The sequence below is a fragment of the Bos grunniens genome, chromosome 19, assembly GCF_055505025.1.
Source record: "Bos grunniens cultivar Pamir isolate PY7600 chromosome 19, Bosgru_T2T1.0, whole genome shotgun sequence".
NCBI classification, from domain to species: domain Eukaryota; kingdom Metazoa; phylum Chordata; class Mammalia; order Artiodactyla; family Bovidae; genus Bos; species Bos grunniens.
In genome coordinates this window covers 31910768-31934732 of record NC_141183.1, presented here as the reverse complement: position 1 = coordinate 31934732, position 23965 = coordinate 31910768, and the positions used below count along the sequence as shown (strand labels likewise).

Here is a 23965-nt window from a genome sequence, read left to right as displayed (position 1 = left end):
CTGGGTCGGGAATATCCCCTGGAGAAGGAAACGGCAACCCACTCCAGTATTCTTGCCTGGAGAATCCCATGGACAGAGGAGCCTGGTAGGCTACAGTCCATGGGGTCGCAAAGAGTTGGACATGACTGAGTGACTTCACTTTTTCTTTAAGAATAGAACATTGGTGGGGGGCGGGGAGGGGCGAGGTGGTGGTAGAGAGTATAGTAAAATCACAACTACTTGGCTCACTAGTTATTCAGGCTATTTATCTTCAAGTCCTGTTCAGAAACTCCTCCTGAAATGAACCTTGTTTAGTTCTACTTCATCTTACACTATCTTTTCACACCCACAGTCCTGTACTTCATTCATCCCATAAGTATTTACGGAGCACCTACTGTATGCTAGATACCAACACTGAGATAGTTCTGAGCTCTGCTCCTAGGGAGTTTGGAATCTACTGAGGAAAACATGAAAATCAAAGTGAAAACAAATATAATGTTGATGAATGTGATAAATGATTGACACCTGAGAGAAATGTGTTATGGGGAAGAACCCAGAGGAAGGTACTGCATATAGACAGGTTAATTGGGGAAGGTCCTCATAGCTCAGTTGGTAAAGAATCTACCTGCGATGCAGGAGACCCCAGTTTGATTCCTGGGTCGGAAAGACCCTCTGGAGAAGAAATAAGCTACCCACTCTAGCATTCTTGAGCTTCCCTTGTGGCTCAGCTGGTAAAGAATCTGCCTACAATGTGGGAGTCCTGGGTTTGATCCCTGGGTTGGGAAGATTCCCTGGAGAAGGGAAAGGCTACCCACTCCAGTATTCTGGCCCGGAGAATTCCATGGACTAAGTCCATGGGGTCACAAAGAGTTGGACACAATTGAGCAACTTTCACTTCACTTCACTGCACTTCCATGAAGACACAAGGATGAGGGAGGGAAAGCCAAGCTGAGCAGGTCGCATTCACAACCAGGTGCCAGGCTCCAAAGATGTGCTTTGATGATGATGTTCAGATGCTAAGTAGTGTCCAAATCTTTTTATTTTATTTTTTAACTTTACAATATTGTATTGGTTTAACCATATATCAAAATGAATCCGCCACAGGTATACCTGTGTTCCCCATCCTGAACCCTCCTCCCTCTTTGAGATCCAATGGATTGCAACATGCCAGCCTCCCCTATCCTTCACTATCTCCTGAAGTTTGCTCAAATTCATGTCCAATGAGTTGATGATGCCATTCAACCATCTCATCCTCTGTTGCTCCCTTCTCCTCCTGCCCTCAATCTTTCGCAGTATCAGAGTCTTTTCCAGTGAGTGGGCTCTTAGCATCAGTGGCCAAAGTATTGGAGCTTCAGCTTCAGCAACAGTCCTTCTATTGAATATTCAGGACTGATTTCCTTTAGGATGGACTGGTTGGATCTTCTTGCAGTCCAAGGGACTCTTTAGAGTTTTCTTCAGCATCACAGTTCAAAAGCATCAATTCTTTGGTGCTCAGCCTTCTTTATGAACCAACTCTCACATCTGTACATGATTACTAGAAAAATCATAGCTCGTTATATAGAGTCTATTTAAGATGAAGACATTTCACTTAATAAAAACAAAAATACTGAACAGATAACCTTTTTTAAAAACTTCTTAATTTTATATTGGAGTAGAGTTGACTTACAATGCTGTGATAGTTTCAGGTGTACAGAAACTGATTCAGTTATATGTCTGTCCATTCTTTTACAAATTATCTTCCCATTTTGGTTGTTATTACATAATACTGAGCAGTTTCCTGCACTATACTTCCCTGGTGGCTCAGCTGGTAAAGAATCTGCCTGCAATGAGGGAGACCTGGGTTCAGTCCCTGGGTTGGGAAGCTCCCCTGGAGAAGGGAAAGGTTACCCACTCCAGTATTCTGGTCTAGAGAATTCCATGGACTGTATAGTCCATGGGGTCGCAAAGAGTCAGACACAACTGAGCAACTTTCACTTCACTCCCTGTGCTATACAGTAGGTCGTTGTCAGTTATCTATTTTAAATATAGCAGCGTGCACATGTCAGTCGCATACTCTCAACTTTCCACCCCCAGTCTTTCCCCTATCCCTGATAATCAAAAGTTTGTTCTATAATGGGGGAGGTTCTCTTTTTAAGAAAAAAAAAAAAAGAATTAAAAAATACAAAATTAGATATAAAAGTGAATATGTGTTTAGAATGAGAGAAAGCACAACAAATTATACATTTTAAAATGCTGAGAAAAATAATGAAAACTGGGAAAATAACATATTTTATTAATTTACTGCCAACATACTTCTATAAAAGATTTCCCCTGATGTTAGCAGAATTCAACCTTTGGTTCACCTCTTCACATGACAGTAATTTTGTTATATCACTTCCTATTGACAGAATAGAAAGATAATTTAGTTTATCCTCCAGCGTGGTTAATGGAAACTTTATTTATTATTAAGAGTTTAAAAGTTTCTTTCATCTTTACAATTTACTGGTGGTCTTATATAGGTTTCTAGGTTTGTTTATCAAATCTAAGAAGACCTTTCAAGGTTATGTCATGTATTATGAGCCATATGATTTTGACATGGCATATCAGATTTTCTTGTGTGGTTACTAATATAAATACTCTTTGAATGGATGACTAATTATTCAGCGTTTCTTTGATGGCTTTATGTCATGATGCTAGAACAGTGGGCACAGAGATGGTAGTAGTATTGATATATCTGGAAGTCATTCTTATTTGGGAGCCATAAATAACAACTTACCTCTATGTGGAAGTGACTACAAACCATGTACATGTATCTAACTAAACTGCAAGTGTAATCCCAGCTTAACTTCTCCTTGGCTCAATGCCCAGATCCACCTGAAACAAAAGGAAGTGTGATGGAGGAGAAGCGGGGCAGAGTGTCAACAGTCTTAACCAACTGTGGTTACAGCACCTTACTTTTGCAAAATTTTACAAAGCACATGGCCAATGGGCATGCTACCAGGGCTCTTTGCAAGTCTTGGCAGAGGCTGGTGCAAATGAGGGACCACAAAACACATCTTATCAGCCTCAGAGGACATCTGCTGCAAGATGGTCAAGGTGAAGACGGGCTGAAGGGATCCTGCCTGGAGACACAGACACCTCAGTGGGGCTCTGACCTAAGGTGGGTCCCTGAGAATGAAAACAAAGGCATATCTGATTTTTATATCTCTTTTTTAATTAAAATATTTTTATTGAAGTATAGTAGATATACAATGTTCTGTTTCAGGTGTATAGCATAGCAATTCAGATATATATTAATATAGTTAATCATTAATATATTTGTTGATAATATAATTAATTATTAATATAGTATGTTAATTGATAATTATTAATTGTTGCTTTTTAGTCACTAAGTCCTGTCACCTTCTTTGCGACCCCATGGACTGTAGCCCTCCAGGCTCCTCTGTCCATGGAATTCTCAAGGGAGGAATACTGGAGAGGATGGCCATTTCCTTCTCCAGGGAATCTTCCTGACCCAGTGATCAAATGCAAATCGCTTGCATTGACAGGTGGGTTCTTTACTACTGAGCTACCAGGGAAGCCCAATAATTGTTAATTAGTATATTAATTATTAATATATCAATTATTATATTAGACACATATATATAATTCTTTTTCAGATTCTTTTCCCTTATAGGTTATTACAAGATGTTGAGTATAGTTCTCTGTGCTATTTATAGTAGGTCCTTGTTGGTTATCTATTTTTTGTATTGTACTAAGGAGTTTGGAATTAACATATATACAGTACTTTATAGCTTTCCTTTAAGGGGGAACATAATTGATAGGTTTTGGTGATTTCCATTTAGGGGAGGGGGGAAAGTAGGAAAGATGGATCGTTCAACTTTCTGACTTGAGTAACTGGAGGAGATTGTCATTGAGATGGAAATCTATCTCTTGATTAGGAGATAGACTTGTGAATGTGATTGAGTTGAGAAGGGCCCAGTGATAACTGAGTTGGCAACAGTGGTTGGAAGAGAAACCTGGGAGATGGTGGGGTAGTGATGGGATTGGGAGGTTGGTGGTGCTGACCATCAGTGGAATGTTGGAGCTGGAGCCAGGCAGTGGCCACTGCTGCAGCCAGAACAGCCCTCGAGTAGGGTCAAAAACCAGGTTAACGACCTTGGCAGGTCACTGCAAGCTTGGCTTGAACCAAACCCTTCTCTTCCATGTGTACCGGCTTAGGTGCTTCACTCACAGTTTTCACCAAGCCTTCCATTCAGCTTAATTTGGCATGTTTTGTGGTAAAAGTTCCTGGGCCAAACTTTATAGGTCTTTAGTAGAATAGCTCTCTCAGTTCACAACCAAGTAACAAATCAGGACTTCTCCCCTGACCCCAACACACTTACATAAGTTGTTGTTTTAGTCGCTGAGTTGTGTCCAACACTTGTAGGACTCCATAGACTGTAGCCTACCAGACTCCTCTGTCCATGGGATTTCCTGGACAAGAAATGTAGTGGGTTGCCATTTCCTTCTCCAGGGGATGGTCTTGATCCAGGGATTGAACCTGCATCTTCTGCACTGGAAGGCAGATTCTTTACTGCTGAGCCACCAGGGAAGTCCGTATATAAGTCCTAGCTGTTTCTTTTCATTATCTTTCTTCTGGTCATTTTTGTTAACCTTTTCTTCCTTACTCATACTTTTTTTTATTCCAATTTTATTTCTATAATCATTTAAAATATTCTTATTTATATCTAATAAAAACAACCTCTGAAATAATTTTTAAAAATAATTTGCATTAAATAGAATTTATTTTATAATGCAATCATAATTTTTTATTTATGTTATTTTCTTCCAGTTTTACTGAGGTATATTTGACATACAATGCTGTATATGTTTAAGGTGTACAGCCTAATAACTTGACATACATACATTTTGTAAAGTGATCACAATAGGTTTAGCTACTATTGTCATCTCACATAGTTACCATTTTTTTTTCTTATGATGAGAGCTTTTAGGATTTACTCTCCTAGCAATTTTCAAATGTACCATGTGGCATGGTCAGCCATAGTCATCATATTGTCCACTACATCCCCTGCTGCTGCTGCTGCTGCTAAGTCGCTTCAGTCGTGTCTGACTCTGTGAGACCCCATAGACAGCAGCCCACCAGGCTCCCCCGTCCCTGGGATTCTCAAGGCAAGAACACTGTAGTGGGTTGCCATTTCCTTCTCCAATGCGTGAAAGTGAAAAGTGAAAGTGAAGTCGCTCAGTCGTGTCCGGCTCCTAGCGACCCCATGGACTATAGCCTACCAGGTTCCTCCATCCATGGGATTTTCCAGGCAAGAGTACTGGAGTGGGGTGCCATTGCCTTCTCCGATTACATCCCCAGTAGTTATTTATCTTACAATTGGAAATTTGTCCTTTGTGGCCGCCTTCATCCAACTCTCCTATCTGAAGTCCTTTCAGATATAATTCTATTCTTTATTATATTGACTTATTCTCACTCATGGTATCTTTTTCTTTGTATGGTTTGTCATTATATATTATTTTGTTTTTTATTCTGGACAATATTGTAAAGTAATTAACCTCCAATTAAAATAAATAAATTTATATTTAAAAAAAAGAAAATTCATCAGTAGGACAGTGAGAATTCTTTGAGGTCTAAGTTAAAGACAATATCTTTGAAAAAAATTGCGCTTAATCCTGCCCGCAGGCATTATAAATTCGTGGAATCATTTTAAACTAACTTCTTAGCTTATTATTTACTTTGCCTGTTTTTATAATAACCCTACAACATAAATGTGGACCTCAAATCCATATAAAAGCCAGGTCATAGTTGCAAATTATGAAGAAAGATTTTTGTTTTCATTTCACCCTAGCATAGATAAAGACATGCTAGGTAATTTTCTTTGGTACCTGCTTTAGCGGGTGTATTTCAGTATTCCTGCTCACCCCCCACACCAGTTCTCTCTCTCACTGAAGGTGTCCTCTAGTCACAGGAATTTTTGTATGTAATTCTTTACTTTGTCTGGCAAGGGACATTTTCTGGGAGGGAACATTCCTAGACGCTGTCTCCTTTCCCTGGGCAGTTGTTAAAAGTGAGTATTTTGGTAACAAAGTAATATGGATGCCCTTTGGGTAGTCAACAGCTTCAAAGCTCAGGCTGCCGGTTTCTTGCATTTGCTCTGTAATTGGCCTCTGAGGATTTTCCTTATTTTCTTGCCAGCTCAGGCACGCATGTTAAATAATCATTTTTTGATATTTTGTTGCTAGATGGTTGTTCAGGTTATTGCTGGAACTGGAAGCCAACCATGACTTTCTTAAACAGTTCCCAGCCCTGCAACACAGTTTCTAATTTGCCTTTCTTTTCTCTTGTTGACAAGAGAATGGTGTGTCCTTACTATATTCTCAAATTATGCAGCCTATCTATATGGAAGCTACTTCCTTCATAGTAATTCCCTAGAGATTCCCCAAACCTCCTGCTTCTCTACAGATCATGGATTCATCAGCTGTCATCCTGAGATCACCCATCTCTGCTTGCTAGAGTAAACCTACTACTTCTCAGATCCAATGGCTTCCAATTTTTCATTTCTGTACTTTGTCCTCTCATGAAAGAACTCCTCAGTTATTGGACATTTCTCAGTTGATTCACATCTAAAAAGGTCTTTATTTAATTCTCAAACTTGACTGATTGTTTGCTTCAGTTCAGTTCAGTTCCTCAGTTGTGTTTGGCCCTGAGATCTCATGGAGTACAGCACACCAGGCTTCCCTGTCCATCACCAACTCCCAGCGCTTGCTCAAACTCATGTCCACTGAGTCGGTGATTGCATCCAACCATCTCATTCTCTGTAGTCCCCTTTTCCTCCTGCCTTCTCCAGCACCAGTGTCTTTTCTAATGAGTCAGTTCTTCATATCAAGTGGCCAAAGAATTGGAGCTTCAGCTTCAGCATAAGACCTTCCAATAAATATTCAGGACTGATTTCTTTTAAGATTGACTGGTTTGATCTCCTTGCAGTCTAAGGGACTCTCAAGAGTCTTCAACACCACAGTTCAAAAGCATTAATTCTTCAGTGTTCAGCTTTCTTTATGGTCCAACTCTCACATCCATACGTGACTACTGGAAAAACCATAGCTTTGACTATATGGACCTTTGTTGGCAAAGTAATGTCTTTGCTTTTTATTATGCTGCCTAGGTTTGTCATAGCTTTTCTTCCAAGGAGCAAGCGTCTTTTAATTTCATGGCTGCAGTCACCATTTGGTTTGCTTAGGTATTGAATATAGTTTCAAAATAAATGATCCAGACTTCTGGTTTCAGTTCCAAAATTTAAAGAGCTTGGAGGTCATCATTCTTGTCCTTATAACAGGAAAAGAGCTGAAACACTGAAAATCATGCTTTTCTCAGACCCATTAGAGAATTGAGATCTCAGGGCAGATTGCTACTTGCTACTCGTGCATCTGGAAGGAATGGTGAATCTAGAGCTAACACCTGTTTCCATAGGAGTCGCTGGAGCCTTAAACTGGTAGAGACAATGACGTGGTAATTTGGATGATTTGCTGGAGACAATGTAGAACAGCATGAAGTGGAAACCTCCTAGAGCCTGCAGTCCAGCATGTCCTCTTCCACAATCATGGATTTTACTTCTAGGGACCTCACCAGGTGCTCATCATGAAGAACTAAGAAAGATCCCTTGGTGACGAGAAGAGGAATGGAAAAGCAAACATTGGAAGATGCCCAAAGCAAACTTTGGAAGATGCCCAAAGCTGTCTCTATAACAAAGACCTACTATCCAAGGGGAAAGATGTCATCAGAACCTTATAAAACCTAGGTTAAAGGCATTTACACACTGCCACCCCCACTAGGAAAGATATAACCATCTGAATGCAGAGTTCCAAAGAATAGCAAGAAGAGAAAAGAAAGCCTTCCTCAGCAACCAATGCAAAGAAATAGAGGAAAACAACAGAATGGGAAAGACTAGAGATCTCTTCAAGAAAGTTAGAGATACCAAGGGAACATTTCATGCAAAGATGGGCTCGATAAAGGACAGAAATGGTATGGACCTAACAGAAGCAGAAGATATTAAGAAGAGGTAGCAAGAATACACAGAAGAACTGTACAAAAAAGATCTTCACGACCAAGATAATCACTATGGTGTGATCACTGACCTAGAGCCAGACATCCTGGAATGTGAAGTCAAGTGGGCCTTAGAAAGTATCACTACAAACAAAGCTAGTGGAGGTGATGGAATTCCAGTTGAGCTCTTTCAAATCCTGAAAGATGATGCTGTGAAAATGCTGCACTCAATATGCCAGCAAATTTGGAAAACTCAGCAGTGGCCACAGGACTGGAAAAGGTCAGTTTTCCAATCCCGAAGAAAGGCAATGCCAAAGAATGCTCAAACTACCACACAATTGCACTCATCTCACACGCTAGTAAAGTAATGCTCAAAATTCTCCAAGCCAGGCTTCAGCAATATGTGAACTGTGAACTTCCAGATATTCAAGCTGGTTTTAGAAATGGCAGAGGAACCAGAGATCAAATTGCTAACATCCACTGGATCATGGAAAAAGCAAGAGAGTTCCAGAAAAACATCTATTTCTGCTTTATTGACTATGCCAAAGCCTTTGACTGTGTGGATCACAATAAACTGTGGACTGAAAGAGATGGGAATACCAGACCACCTGACCTGCCTCTTGAGAAACCTGTATGCAGGTCAGGAAGCAACAGTTAGAACTGGACATGGAACAACAGACTGGTTCCAAATAGGAAAAGGAGTATGTCAAGGCTGTATATTGTCACCCTGCTTATTTAACTTATATGCAGAGTACATCATGAGAAACGCTGGGCTGGAAGAAGCACAAGCTGGAATCAAGGTTGCCGGGAGAAATATCAATAACCTCAGATATGCAGATGACATCACCCTTATGGCAGAAAGTGAAGAGGAACTCAAAAGCCTCTTGATGAAAGTGAAAGAGGAGAGTGAAAAAGTTGGCTTAAAGCTCAACATTCAGAAAATGGTCCTATCACTTCATGGGAAATAGATGGGGAAACAGTGGAAACAGTGTCAGACTATTTTTTTGGGCTCCAAAATCACTGCAGATGGTGACTGCAGCCATGAAACTGAAAGACGCTTACTCCTTGGAAGGAAAGTTATGACCAGCCTAGACAGCATATTAAAAAGCAGAGTCATTATTTTGCCAACAAAGGTCTGTCTAGTCAAGGCTATGGTTTTTCCAGTGGTCATGTATGGATGTGAGAGTTGGACTGTGAAGAAAGCTGAGCACCAAAGAATTGATGCTTTTGAACTGTGGTGTTGGAGAAGACTCTTAAGAGTCCCTTGGACTGCAAGGAGATCCAACCAGTCCATTCTGAAGGAGATCAGCCCTGGGATTTCTTTGGAAGGAATGATGCTGAAGCTGAAACTCCAGTACTTTGGCCACCTCATGCCAAGAGTTGACTCTGGAAAAGACTCTGATGCTGGGAGGGATTGGGGGCAGGAGGAGAAGGGGACGACAGAGGATGAGATGGCTGGATGGCATCACTGACTCAATGGACGTGAGTCTGAGTGGACTCTGGGAGTTGGTGATGAACAGGGAGGCCTGGCGTGCTGCGATTCATGGGGTCGCAAAGAGTTGGACACTACTGAGCGACTGAACTGAACTGAACTGACCCCCACTAGTCTTTCTGTTTCACTGAAGAGGGAAAGGAGAATACTAAGAAACATTTGTGAAAGTCACAACCCAGGGACAGGCCACTGAAAGACAGATTTAATTGTAAAAGTAAAGAATGCTTTTGTTCCCCCACATCTGACCACCACATAAGTAGTAGCTCTAGTATAATAACAATGTATTAAAACTGAAAGAGCTGCAAGATACAAACTTTATTTAAGGAGGAGTGCTTAGGGAAACCTTAGGACAACAGGGGGGTATTCATCTATTAGAATGACTAAAGTCCAAGGCACTGACAATACCGAATTCTGGAAAGGACACCGAGAAACTGGAAATGTAGAATGATGCAGGCTACTTTGGAAGACAGTTTTGCAATTTCTTACAAAGTTACAGTTTTACCATATAATCCAGCATTGCATGAAAATGTTTATGGTAGGTTTTTTTTAAATAATATATAAAAACTAGAAGCAATTAAGATGTCCTTCAGTATGGATAAAGAAACTGTGGGTCATCCATACAGCAAAGTGTTATTTAGTGTATTTACTGAATAATTAAACAAATGATCTATCATTTTCTATTTTTCCCATTACATAGAAATGCCTTATTTAGCTGTAAGAACACATTGAGGAATCTTAATGATACATTGCTGTGTGGAAACAAGTCAGTCTGGAAAGATTACGTATTGTATGATTTTTAGCTACATGTCACACTAGAAAATGAAAAGCTGCAGAGTGTTTGCCAGATGTTTAGGGGGAAGTGAGGAAGGTTGAATAGGTGAATCACAAGAAATATTTTTTTTAAGGTGTGAACTATTTTGAATGATCCTGTAATGGGGAACACAAGACATTATGGATTTGTCAAAACCATAGACTGTTATAGTACAGATTGAATATTCATGTATGCAAACGAAAGAACAATTCAGCCAGAGGAAAAGGTGTTGATTTAAGTAACTCTGGAAGTGAGTGGAGTCTGCAAACATCAAGGCAAAAGGAACTGCATGTAAGTACTATGTCCTAACTGTTAAAGTTCTTTCCCATGAAGGTATGATGGAACAATCCTGATACTGTATACTTATGCATATACTGGAATTGAACAATTAAATGGATGAATGGAAGGTAGGAGGAGTCAAGTTTCTTACTGTGAGAGTCATATTTTACAGATAAACAAGGGAAGGGGGCTAGAATAATCCATATGGTAAGGGGTTATGTTTGGAGACATCGGTATGAACTCATGTTTAGTCTAACCTAGACCCAGATATTTGCATATAGAAATATTTATAAATATATGTATACATATGTGTTAGTAAAGACACTCATATTTACTTGAGTGAAAGTCGCTCAGTCATGTCTGACTCTCTGTGACCTCATGGCCTATACTGTCTATGGAATTCTCTAGGCCAGAATACTGGCATGGGTAGCCTTTCCCTTCTCCAGGGGATCTTCCCAATCCAGGGATTGAACTGGGGTCTCCTGCATTGCAGGCACATTTTTTTTTTTACTAACTGAGCTATCAGGGAAGCCCTGTTTATAAATATGTGTATACATATGTGTTAGTAAACACACTCTCATATTTCCTTGACTTGTCAGCTCAAAGAGCCAAGAAGCAGTGACATCTCAGTATCTATGAATACACTTCTCACTCAGATTTTGGTTTCTAATACCATTTCCAAAAAAGGGGATGTTGGAGAAATAGTGGATTCTAGGGCTTGGGCAGAAGATATACAAAGATGGGCCTGGAGCATCTTATAGTGACACAAAGTTAGGAAGAACTCAAGAAATACAAAAATAAAACCACAGCCCATCCACATTATGTTGAAGGTCACAGTAGTGAAGTCAAAGAGCTTCTGTGCCCCAAACTGGAACAATGCAAGCCACAAAATAAAGTGAATTATAACCCAAAGTACAAAACAAGTATCCATCTTGACAGGTACACACTGTTATATTTAAACTGGATAAGCAACCAGGACCTACTATACAGCACAGGGAACTCTGCTCAGTGTCCTGTGGCAGCCTGAATGGGAGAGGAGTTTGGGGTAGAGTAGATACATGTGTATGTATGACAGTCTCTTTGCTGTGTGCCTGAAACTATCACAATGTTGTTAATTGGCTATATTCCAGTATAAAACAAAAGGTTAAAAAAAAGCAGCCACGAATCCATAGTGACGTAAAGAAATGATTGATTGATGGAGAGGAAGAGACAAACCCCCAACGCAGAGATATTCCAAAAAATAGTACGGATATTCTGCTTTCATAAGCCCCCAGGCCTGAAATATGGGTTGTGCACAGGCAGTATGGAAAGCAGGGAGACCAACTTTACGCTAGAAAAGTGTGGCAAGCATGACCTCAGCACACGATCAAAGCCAGCATCAGTGGTGATAAGTCATGCTGATGGCATTTACCCTTGCTGTGATGAGACTGGCACTTCATTCTGTGATCTTCCTCCCTGGAACACCTAACTGCAGTCTAGTAGAGTAACAGCTCTGATAAAGGGACATTCCACAAAATACCAATCAGAGCTCCTCAAAACTGTTCCCATCATCAGAAACAAGAGAAGCCTGAGAAACCATCACAGTCAAAAGTTACCTAAAGAGGAACTTCCCTGGTGGTCCAGTGGTTAAGACTTGGCCTTCCAATGCAAGGGGTGCAGGTTCGATCCCTGGTTGGGCAGCTGAGATACCACATGCCTCCCGTCCAAAAAGCCAAAAACGTAAAACAGAGACAATATTGTAACAAATTCAATAAAGACTTTAAAAAGGGTCTGCATAAAAAAGAAAAAAAAAGTTGTCTAAAGAGACAGGACAGCTACAGGTGATGTCATACCCTGAGTAGAATCCCAGAAAAGGACATTAGCTAGAGACTGCTGCTGCTGCTTAGTTGCTTCAGTCGTGTCCGACTCTGTGTGACCCCATAGATGGCAGCCCACCACGCTCCCCTGTCCCTGGGATCCTCCAGGCAAGAACACTGGAGTGGGTTGCCATTTCCTTCTCCAGTGCATGAAAGTGAAAAGTGAAAGTGAAGTTGCTCGGTCATGTCCGACTCTTAGCAACCCCAGGGACTGCAGCCTACCAGGCTCCTCCATCCATGGGATTTTCCAGGTATGAGTACTGGAGTGGGGTGCCATTGCCTTCTCCATAGCTAGAGACTAAGCCAATCTAAATAAGAATGCATCAAGCCTGGTTGATTAATTCTAACAATGTACCATATTGATGTAAGATGATTTATGGGAACTGCCTATACTATTTTCTCAGTTCTGTATATCTACAAGAACTCTGAAATATACAGTGTATTTTTTTTTTTAATTACTCCCAGAAGCTGGAAGGCAGTCTCTTATAACCAGTCATCTTCATGAAAAAATCAGATTGTCGCTCCTTTGAGGAGATAAGATTTTTTTCCCCTCCTCTGGAAGCTTTCAGGCTTTATTTATTTTGTTAAATCCAGACTGTTCTTAAGTTTCCTGACAATCTTTTAGATGTGGTCTTCTGTCATTTATCTTGATTATCACACTATAGCCTTTTTGTTCTGAAGAATGTTGTGTTTTTTCGTGTCTGAGTTGTTTTCACTTTGTATTTGTTACTTTTCTCTGCATTCTCTGATTTCCTTTTTAGTGACTTCCATCAGTAAGATGCTGGACCGCACGGAACCTACTTGTGACTGTTTTCTTCATTCTGTCTACCTTTATCAGGTGGCTCAGATGGTAAAGGGTCTGCCTACAATGTGGGAGCCCGGGGTTCAATCCCTGGGTCAGGAGGATCTCCTGGAGAAGGAAATGGCAACCCACTCCAGTATGCTTGCTGGAAAATCCCGTGGACAGAGGAGCCTGGTAGACTACAGTTCATGGGGTCTGAAAGAGTCGGACACGACTGAGTGACTTCACTTTAAGTTTGACTTTATCCTACTCTATCTTCCAGTCCTGCTATTGACGCTTTTTATTTTGGCAATATTATTCTTAATTTCTAAGAACTCATTACTTCTCAACATCCTATTTCCTAATAGATAATTTTCCTCTCAAATTTGAGGTTAAAATAATGTCTATCTTATTTGTTATCTTTTTACTCATCTGATTCACCGGTTGCTATTTTTTCTTGCTGATTTTTTTTTTAATCATATCTCTTGTACTTCTTGGTTGTCTCTTTATATTTAAGGATGAAGAACATGTTGATGATTGTTAGAGTTGATGTGAGATTCTTGTGTACTTTTGCAGGCTCTGAGAAGAAGCAGGCTGGCTTCCCTTCAAGGTGCCTTAGAAGGGAGATGACTACCTGTGAGATTAAGGTCATTCAAACACAGCATCAGAAGGGTTATACTCTGTACCAGGAACACCCAGTAATGTAAACTCTTTCTTGGTAATTTGCTTTATTTATTTGCAGGAGAGGCTTGTATATTTTTTACTGCAGAAGGAAAGGAGGTTTCTTAGGTTCAGGGTGAGGGTGGAGCAAGTGGAACTGCCAATCCTACTTAAACCTCCCGGTCATCCCCATCTTTCCTTGTGTCCCACTCCAGCATCCGTACCTGCCCCCTCCACACTGGGAGCCTGCCATGCATCTCTCTATCGATTGGGCTCTCCCTAACCTCAAAGCTATCTCCTTAGCACAGTCCCATCTGTTTCCGACATGTGAAACCATCCTGGACATCCCTTGATAACTGCCATTTCCCTTCTCTCTCTGGTTGAGAATTTATTTTCTTGGAGTATGATTCTACCCACATTGCCCCGAGCTTTGAGAGAGAACAGGAAGAAGAGGCATGTAACAGATCTGCTCCTCTGAAATGAAAGCATCACGTCACTTTTTAAATAGGAAGACTTTTTAAATAACATCACATCACGTTTATAAATAACGCTCACATCACAAGATAGTACATCTGCTAATTTACGTCGTCTTCATTATCTGATTCATAAATAGATGGGAAATCATTTGAGGACTGCATTTGTAATTCTTAGTCACCTCATTGTAGAAATCACTTCATGTAATTGTTCTTCTCTATAAATACACAAGAAGACCAGGGCTCTGAGCGGAGAGCCCTTAACTGACTCAGGTCTTTGGATTTTGGAATGAGCTGGGTCCAGTTTGGGTTCTGGAATTCTCACAGGCTGGGAGGTTCTGAGCAGGTGCTGAATTTCTCTAAGACCCCGTTCTCTCATCTATGAAATGAGAAAACAGAACGTGCGTCGTGGAGTTGATGTGAGGATAGAATCAGATTATACAGCACTCAGCATAGGGCTATAAGTGATCTAGCCTAATAAATATTGCTGTTTTCATTGATTATGATGATCATCTAGGTTGACTCGACTTGCATACCCAGTAAACATTCGTTTTTGTGGTTAATAATGATCGCGTAATTTAACATCCTTTCTTTTTTGCCAAAATTGATTATTTTATTAACAATATCTTTTTTTTAAATTGGACTATTGTTGCCTTACAATGTTGTGTTAGTTTCTGCTATACAGCAAAGTGAACCAGCCATACATATACATGTTAATTTGATATCCTTTCACTTTGTCACATGATAAGTGATGTAAGTTGTAAAAGGGAAGGGAGAAAGGAGTTTAACTTTGTGAGGAAGAAAGCTCAAGAGGGAAAATAAGTGCTGCAATGAGAAAAAAAAAAATATATATATATATATAAAACCCCAAATATGAGAAGTAGAGGGCCCATCAGCAGTACTTGTGATCCACATATGTTTTACCTCAGAAGTTGGTTTGTAAATGACTTTTGTCAATGACGGTTATAAAGAATAACATTGAAATGTTTGACTCCAGCAGAATCTGGAATTAGACCTAGAAGGGACCAGACTGAAGCAGATACACTGGTTTTTGAAGTCGTTGGATAGGAGGAAGAGAAATATCAGGAGGCATTTTACTTTTCATTATGGGTTTCAACAATAGCGCGATTATACAAATAGTCTTCTGAGCACAGAAAACAAAACACACATAACTTCCATGTGGGAAACAAAAGAAGCTTTTGAAAGCATCCAAGGGGATGGGAGATGAAGCCATCAGAGCTGGGGTAGAGAATGGGGTGTTGGGAAAGGTTGTATTTAACTCCAGTATCCAAACCCAAAGATTAATTCCATGGTTCCGATTCAGGGGAGTGGGAGTGGTGTGGGAAAGAGACAGCAGTTTCCCTTTCCTCAGCGCGGTATTAATTTTAGAGGCTCTCTCCGTTGAGTGCGCACTTTTCTCATTTGTTTGACCAGCACTGTCAGGGAGCAAGGAGACTCCTCCCGGCATATATTTTCCCATTTACCAGGGTCCCTGTTTACCCTGATCACACACTGTCCTGCATGAGCTGCTCTGTCTGTTAACCCCACATGGCTGCTAATTAGCAGGTCACTTGCAGGTTAGAGGTGTGCTTGTGTTGTGCTTCTCGGCTTGCTGTTGTGTTATTATAACAACTGCAAATGCCATATGCAGCTGCCATACGGGGTGTGCTCAGCAGGCTGCTTGTATAATTACAGGCATTAGCCAGAGATGGAGCCTGCCAGCTGACATTCAAGAGGCAATAATAACTTAATTTCCCTCATAGCAAATTGGCTCTTTAATAGAGAATTCAGTTACACTCCGAACTCAGGGATGGCTTGAGAATTCCAGCAAGCAAATTTCTGTCCAGTTATTAGCATCAGGGGTGGGGTAGGTGCAGATATACCAAACTCCGTCTCCTTGGCTGCCTAAAGATAAACCAAAGGTTGTTATTATTCCACACTTTTAATATTTCCAAAGAAAGGATGTATTATCAGAGAAGCCAACTGGCCTCAATGAAGGATCTGTCACAGTACGTACAGTCTTAAGTGCGTCGTGAAAGGCTTTTGCACTTTTTGCCCACCTGGTGTCTCTTACTGAGCACTGTTCAGGAACCACTTTGCTTTGTTGTGGTGTTTGGAACTAAATTGACTAAAGATTTCATCTGGGGATAAATTCCCTGCGACTCAACTTAACTGGGTCTTTGCTCATGTTTTCCTTTAGCCCAAATATTTCTCCTCTCATTCTCTACCCATCGAACATCTGTGCAAAGCCATTCCCTCTGTGATAACTTTCTTGATCCTTCTCTCTACCTCCAGAAGGTATGGTTGCTTTCTTCTTGTTGCTTTTCTAGCATTTGGTATAATAATTAAAACTCTTTATCTCTCAGAAGTCTTTGTGCCCACACCTGTCTCAGAGTTGACTGAGAGCCCCTGGCAGCATCTGTTTTTGATCCATCTTGGTAACACCTAAAATGCCTTTTCCCCAGCAGGTGCCAGAAGCAGTTGTTAGATGGATTTAAAATATATTGAAAAAGCTATAGTCATTTCTGTATTTTAAAATATGTATAGAACTTTAATCACAAGGACAAACAGATATTATAAAAGATTAATGGCTTGATTATTTAAAATAAAGCCTAGCTTTACACAGTATATGTAAACAGATTTGTCTCTATATATATATGTTAAATAATATTTATATTTTGTATACATTTTGTACCTATATTTATACATGTATGTCTTCATATACACATACATGATGATCTTTGCACCTATATCTGCATCTATTATTTTTCTGTTCTGTGCTATTTAACTGAGATTGCATCGAGCATTTACAGATAGTAGTTCTGGCAACAAGTGTATAAGGTTAAATAGTAATGGATATGATTATAATTGTAGAAATAACAATTATAACTCTAAGATTATGGAAGAAGGTTTACTTACTTGTAAGTTTGGATTAAACATTCTATGAAACTTATATATTTAAATAAATTAAAAATCTTGCCTTTTGAGTCTTTTACTAAAAAAAAAAAAAAGATTGCAAACTTATCATGACCTGGAAAGACTTGATATCCTCTGAAATGATAAAAGAAAACTAAAAATTGTTATATACATTTGGAATGTAGATTTGTATGAGATAATCTGGTGATAAATATTTATGTACCTAAAGTCCAGGAAGATATGCATACACAATAATATTAAATACATAGCAGGATTTGGATTACTTTTGATTTATTTATTTTGCTAATCTGTATTTCCTAAAATGTTTATGAGTTCAGGAAAAAATGGTTACTAATGTGTAATTTTATTAATATATTTTCAAAGGTTTATAAGAGGAAGGATTTTGGCACCTCTGAATTCTCTTTAAATAATGTCCACAAATGAGGTCTGGAAGTGCTGGGGTTTTTTATGCTTAAGAAGTAGGCGTAATTTATTTTGTATGAATTAAGTGTTTAAGATAGATAATGTGCTTCTGGGTTCACAGGTGCAATGCAGATGAGGCAGGAAATTAAGGCATTTTGAGGTGAAAAACACCAGTCAGTGCTAGGGCTGAAACAATATTAAATTCAACATGCACTTAATTTAGTTATTTGTTTATTTTGTGTTTATTTTGTAAGAAGTTCAAAGTAGTTGGATTGGGCAGTGACAAAGGAACAATTCGTTAAAACTTGCTGTTGTTCAGTCGCTAAGTCGCGTCTGACTCTTGGCGACCCCATGGACTGTAGCTCATCAGGCTCCTCTGTCCATGGGATTTCTCTGGCAAGAATACTGGAGTGGGTTGTTACTTCCTTCTCCAGGGGATCTTCCTGACCCAGGGATCTAACCTATGCTTCTCCTACATTGTCAGGCAGGTTCTTTACCATTGAGCCACCAGGGAAGCCCCAAAGCTGGCTGATCTTGTACCAAATTCAACTAATATGCTATTTATATTGATAACACAATCTCTCTCTCTCTCTCTCTTTTTATATTGGAATAGAGTTGATTAACAATGTTGTTTTCTATATCTATGACTATTTCTGTTTTGTAAATAAGTTCACCATTTTTCTAGATTCTACATATAAGCAATATCATACGACATTTTGTCTTTGAGAGATTGCATTTTCTGAAGTTTATTTCTATGTGTTTTATTTAGTTTCTGTAAAAGAGTATTTTATTCTAGAGGGGCGACGGTCACATCAACCTCCGGGTGCAAGGAAGGTGAAAGACGGAAGGAATACAGCCAGACTGCTGGCTCAAGCTATCTATGTCCTACCCTGTGCATTAAGCCAAACTGTACTTTTCAGGGAAATTGTATTTGATAATTTAAATGACTTGAAAACTGGTATATGAGAGATGCAGTCTGATTCCTTTATGTGTTCATTCATTTGACAACCACTTATTGAGTGCCAGCTCTATCCCCCAAAGTCAAAAGGGTTATGTATCACAGAGAGGGCCCAAGTTCGTGGAGACTGTTCTCAGACCCTTATGTATCTTGAGTTTTTGTTCTGGAGGTGAATCATGGGTCCACACAGCATTCTCTGTGGCGGGCTGTTAGGCTGGGAACAACAACCATCTCAATGCAGACGGACAGTAAGGTGTGCTGGGCTGGGCCTTAGGGGCCGGATGAATTCTTGAGAAAGGAGCCTGGAGAAGCTGGGTAGGGGTCAGGCTGTAAATACGGTCTGATTTAGACAGTGTCCACCTTGTGTCTGGCACATTGCTTTACAAATGTTATTTTATTTAATCAGCATAACAGATAGGTATTATTCTAACCCGACATTAGCACATCAAGCGTCTACTTTTAATTCCAGCCAGGGCCAAGAAGCTTGGAAAACAGAAGCGATCGCAGCAGGCAGCCACACCGGGCATGAGAAGACCTCACAAAGGAAAATGTAGGTCCGAAGTCTGAAGTGTCAGTTATGTTTCTAACAATTGCATATGGACTTCATTAACCAGCTAGCTAAATGGTCCTTATTTTAGCATCCCACCAGCTGGAGGGGTTTCTAGGAGGAAACGTGAGAAGGGAAAAAGTCTAGGAATCTCAGGTTCCCCAGGGCCTTCTGGAATTCTAACAGATTAAGCAAGATAAGGTCCACTCTGAACTCCCCTCTCTTCTTCCTGCACCCCTCTGTGCAGTCACCTCATGGATGAATAAGACCAGAGCACCTGTATCTGTCCAGGAGGGGCCGGAGCTGTTTTATTTGCATCCCTTTGGGCTTCTGAGGCTGCACTCCCCTAGGGAATGCAAGGCAGAAGCAGAAAGTCTTCATTCAGCACCAGCTCTCTGTGGGAAACGTGTGTCTCTCTGCCACGAGGGCTCTTCATTATATGTTTTCTATTACATCTTTAGCACAGCTTTGTGTTGCTTTTTCCCATAGGTTAAATATAATGACAGGTAACCTAATCCTGAAGGTAACAGAATCATCTTCGAAGACACAAGGCTCTATTTAATTCTTGCCAAATGACAGAACATACCCAGACTTTGAACAGACCTCCGCAGAACCCCAGTAAGTTTTTGTATCTTGCCGAGCTTGGAGCCAGATCGTCCCTTTCTTTTCTTTCTCCCGCTCCCAGGCTGGATCCGATTTCACACCCATCGATCCGTAAGAGGATAATGGTATCACCGTTCAAGACAGGCAGCCATGGAGAATTGTTTTATGTGCTTCTGATACTCAAGAAGTTTCGGTGGCCTGGGCTACGTCTCACTTTTCAAGGAGAGTCAATTCCAGGGCAGAAGACAGTGTGGCAAAGAAAAAACAAATGGGCTTTGGAATCAGGTGGACATGGGTGGGAAGCACAGCTCTGCCTCTTATTAGCAATGATCTTAGTCAGTGCTGGGGCCTCAGTTTTCTAACTAGTAAAATGATGATAAACCCATACCCGGCTTGTAGAAATTTGCAGGACAGAATTAAGGAAATACGTGAATCTATATTTCAAGGACAAGTCATTGTGTGTGTGTGGGGGGAGTGTTATCTCACTTGGCCTCATTTGTGTGTGTGTGTGTTTAAATGTTTATGTTTATTTATTTATTTGTTTTTGGCTGTGCTGGGTTGTCGTTGCTGAGTGGGCTTTTCTGTAATTGTGCAGAGCAGGGGCTGCTCTCTAGTTGCGGGCTTCTCACTGTGGTGGCCTCCTTGTAACTCCCGGGCTCTAGAGCACAGGCGCAGTGGTTGTGGCTCGTGGGCTTAGTTGTTCCACAGCCTGTGAAATCTTTCTGGACCAAGGATTGAGCCTGTTTCCTGCATTGGCAGGTGGATTCTTTAACACTGAGCCACCAGGTAAGCCATATTTTGTGTGTGTGTGTTTTAATATTTGTTTATTTGGCCGTGTCGAGTCTTAGTTACGGCACTTGGGATCTTTGTTCCATCACACTGGATCTTTCATTACAGAGCACAGACTCTCTAATGGTGACGTGAGGGCTCAGTAATGGCAGTTTGCAGGCTTAGTTTCTCCACAGCAAGTGGGATCTTAATTCCCAGACCAGAGATCAAACCCACATCCCCTGCATTGCAAGGCAGATTCTTAACCACTGGACCACCAGGGGAGTCCCTCACTTGGTCCCACTTTGAAGGTCATTTGAAAATCCTGCAGAGTGTTATCCCCTTATCCGAGAGTGTGTGCCATGCTGTCCTCTGCACGGCCTGTAGTTACAGAGTTTCATGTTGGGACAGTAACTGGCGTTAATGTTGGGGGACGCCCAGATTCTGTGCCTGGACTCTGTGTGTATTTGTGGAAAGCACTACCAAGACCTGTGATAGAGTGGGATGGGTATTGTCTTAGGTGCTGAGAATGAAACACATGCTCCCTGCTCCTCCGACCAGCAGGAGAGCCTGGGGCCACTGCAGGGCCTGAAGGATGCTCGAGTGTCAGGGAGTTCACAAAGACGGTTAGCGTCAATTCTGTCAGGGATAAGGAAGAATGAGGACAGGCATCCGAGAGTGATCCTTGAGCTGAGATCTGAGGCTGAGTAGGTGTTTTTTGAGGCCTTCCCAGGTGGCTCAGTGGTAAAGAATCTGCCTGCCAATACAGGAGACATAAGAGACATGGGTTCGATCCCTGGGTTGGGAAGATCCCCTGGAGTATATACTTCTAATTGAAGTATAGTTGCTGTACAATATTATTTAAGTGACAAGTGTACAATATAGTGATTCATCCTTTTCAAAGGTTATACTCCATTTACAGTTATTATAAAATATTAAGTGTATTCTCCATGTTGTCCAGTATATCCTTGTAGCTTATTTTATACCTAATAGTTTGTACCTCTTAATCCCTGACCCTTATACTGCCCTCCCTCCCCACTCTCCACACTGGTAACCACTGGTTTATTGTCTATGTCTGTGAGTCTGCTTCTTTTTCATTATATTCACTCATCTGTTATATTTTTTAGATTCCACAAATAAATGACATCACACCGTATTTGTCTTTCTCTGTCTCCCCTCCAAGTCCATTCCTCCTTTAGAAAACATTGTGTGTGTGTACTCAGTCGTGTCCGACTCTCTGCAACCTCATGGATTGTATCCCACCAGGCTCCTCTGTCCATGGGATTCTCCAGGCAAGAATGCTGGAGTGCGTTTCCGTGTCTTCCTCCAAAGGATCTTCCCGACCCAGGTATCAAACCCACGTCTCCTGCACTCTTGCATTGGCAGGCAGATTCTTTACCACTGAGTCAGCAGGGAAAAGGTAGATTAAGAAATGGTTAAAAGTTCAGTGGCTGGAGCATAAATAGACAGAGAGGGATAAAGAGATGACTGGGCCCAGGTTCTGCACAATAAAGCCAGAATGAGATACCACTGCATACATATCAGAATGGCTAACACAGAACACTGACAGCATTGCAGCCTGGTTAGTGTGTAGAGGAACTCTCTCTCATGCATCGTGGGTGAGAATGTAAAACGGTATTGCCACTCTGGCAAACAGTGGAGCTGTTTCTTATAAAACTAAACAGAATGATCATCCAACCCAGCGATTACACTCTTAAGCATTTATCCCAGAAAAATGACAACTGATGTTTATGTACAAAATGATGTGCATTGAAAGATTGTAGCAGTTTTATTTGTAGTATTCCCAAAATGGAAATGACCCAGATGTCCTTCAGCAGGTGAATGATTAAATTGTGGTCCATCCATACCATGAAATATAACACTGCTTGGCAGGAAGAAGGAGAGACTAGTGACGCGCAAATCATGAGTGTCTGGGGCTTGATGCTTAGCGAGAAGAGCCAGTACCAAAAAGATTACTGGCTGTGTGGTTTTAGTATCCTGGTCATGATGTCGTACTTGATCATAGTTTTGCAAACGCTGTCTTTAGGGGAAACTGGGTGAAGAGTAGAAGAGATCCCTCTTTATTATTTCTTATAGCTTTATGTGAATCTTTAATAATATGAAATTAAAATTTAGTGAAAACCAACAAAACAACAACAAAATCATACTGCTCAGAATTCTACAAGTTTTAAAACATTTTATTATTCTTTTTAATTTCACTGTGCTGAGTCTGATTTGCAACATACAGGATCGTCACTGTGGCATGCTGGATTTGTAGCTGTGGCACTCGAGCTCTTAGGTGTGGCCTGTGGGATCTATTCCCTGACCAGGGATTGAAGCCAGTCCCCCCTGCATTGGGACTGTGGGGTCTTAACCACTGGACCCAAGGGAAGCGCCCCCTCAATACCATTTTTTGTGTATTTTGTTACACATACATTTTTTGAAAATCAAAAAGCACATTTTTAAGCAACTATTGTACATTCTGCTATGCAAGAATAATAATATATACAATTTGAGGCTTTTATTTGTAGATGAAATAATCCTCAATGCTTTCTTTAAGCAGAAGCACTTATTAAAGGATTTTAAGTAGTTTTGAGACTCTCCAGGAGAGCCAGAGTCCGTCTTATGAAAGGTATGAAAATGCGTAATTCCAGGCTGAATACCAAGAGTCGTAGGACTGCTGTCTGGAGGAGCTGGACATTCTGCATCATGCCTGCTAGGACGCGACCGCATGGGCATCACTTGTGACTTTTCTTGAAATTGCTTCTGGCTTCCAAGGTCTTCTTAATGATTTCACTAAGAACACCTTAAAACCTAGACACCTCCCCCCCATCTGCCATCTGTATCCTTGCTACAAATTTAGGTGAAGATGCAAGTATTCTGAATTCTACCTTAGGCATATTGCTTTTAAGCCAAAACTAGGATGCATGTTCAAAGATGCTAGATGGACATAAATTACAAATTACACTTATGCCCACCCTTTGGTTTACATTTCCAAGAAAGAACAACGCTTCTCTAGACCTATAATGCAGACAAATCCGATTTTCCTTCCTGAACAGTAGATTTTAAAATATTTTCACTGATGCACTGTCCTCCTCCCAGGCCACCATTATCCCCTTTGTCCTAATTGTAGTTGTTTGCTGCTGCTGCTGAGTCACTTCAGTTGTGTCCGACTCTGTGTGACCCCATAAACAGCAGCCCACCAGGCTCCCCTGTCCCTGGGATTCTCCAGGCAAGAACACTGGAGTGGGTTGCCATTTCCTTCTCCAATGCATGAAGGTGAAAACTGAAAGTGAAGTCGCTCAGTCGTGTCCGACTCTGAGTGACCCCATGGACTTCAGCCTACCAGGCTCCTCCATCCATGGGATTTTCCAGGCAAGAGTACTGGAGTGG

The 23965-nt window shown here is 40.8% G+C and overlaps 1 long non-coding RNA gene across 3 annotated transcripts in view; it reads left to right on the top strand.

Annotated features, from left to right (window-relative positions):
• LOC147351995 (uncharacterized) overlaps nucleotides 1-20189 on the top strand; it is a 38223-nt gene extending 18034 nt beyond the window's left edge. The window contains exons 1-4 of one of the 3 annotated variants that reach the window (XR_015146913.1): nucleotides 2668-3506; nucleotides 10403-10599; nucleotides 19124-19204; nucleotides 19887-20189. This is a non-coding gene — a long non-coding RNA (uncharacterized LOC147351995). Of the gene's footprint in view, nucleotides 1-2667; nucleotides 3507-10402; nucleotides 10600-19123; nucleotides 19205-19886 lie in introns of those variants that run through there. The other 2 variants (XR_015146912.1, XR_015146914.1) reach the window with 2 other exon arrangements.
• The last annotated feature ends 3776 nt before the right edge of the window (nucleotides 20190-23965 follow it).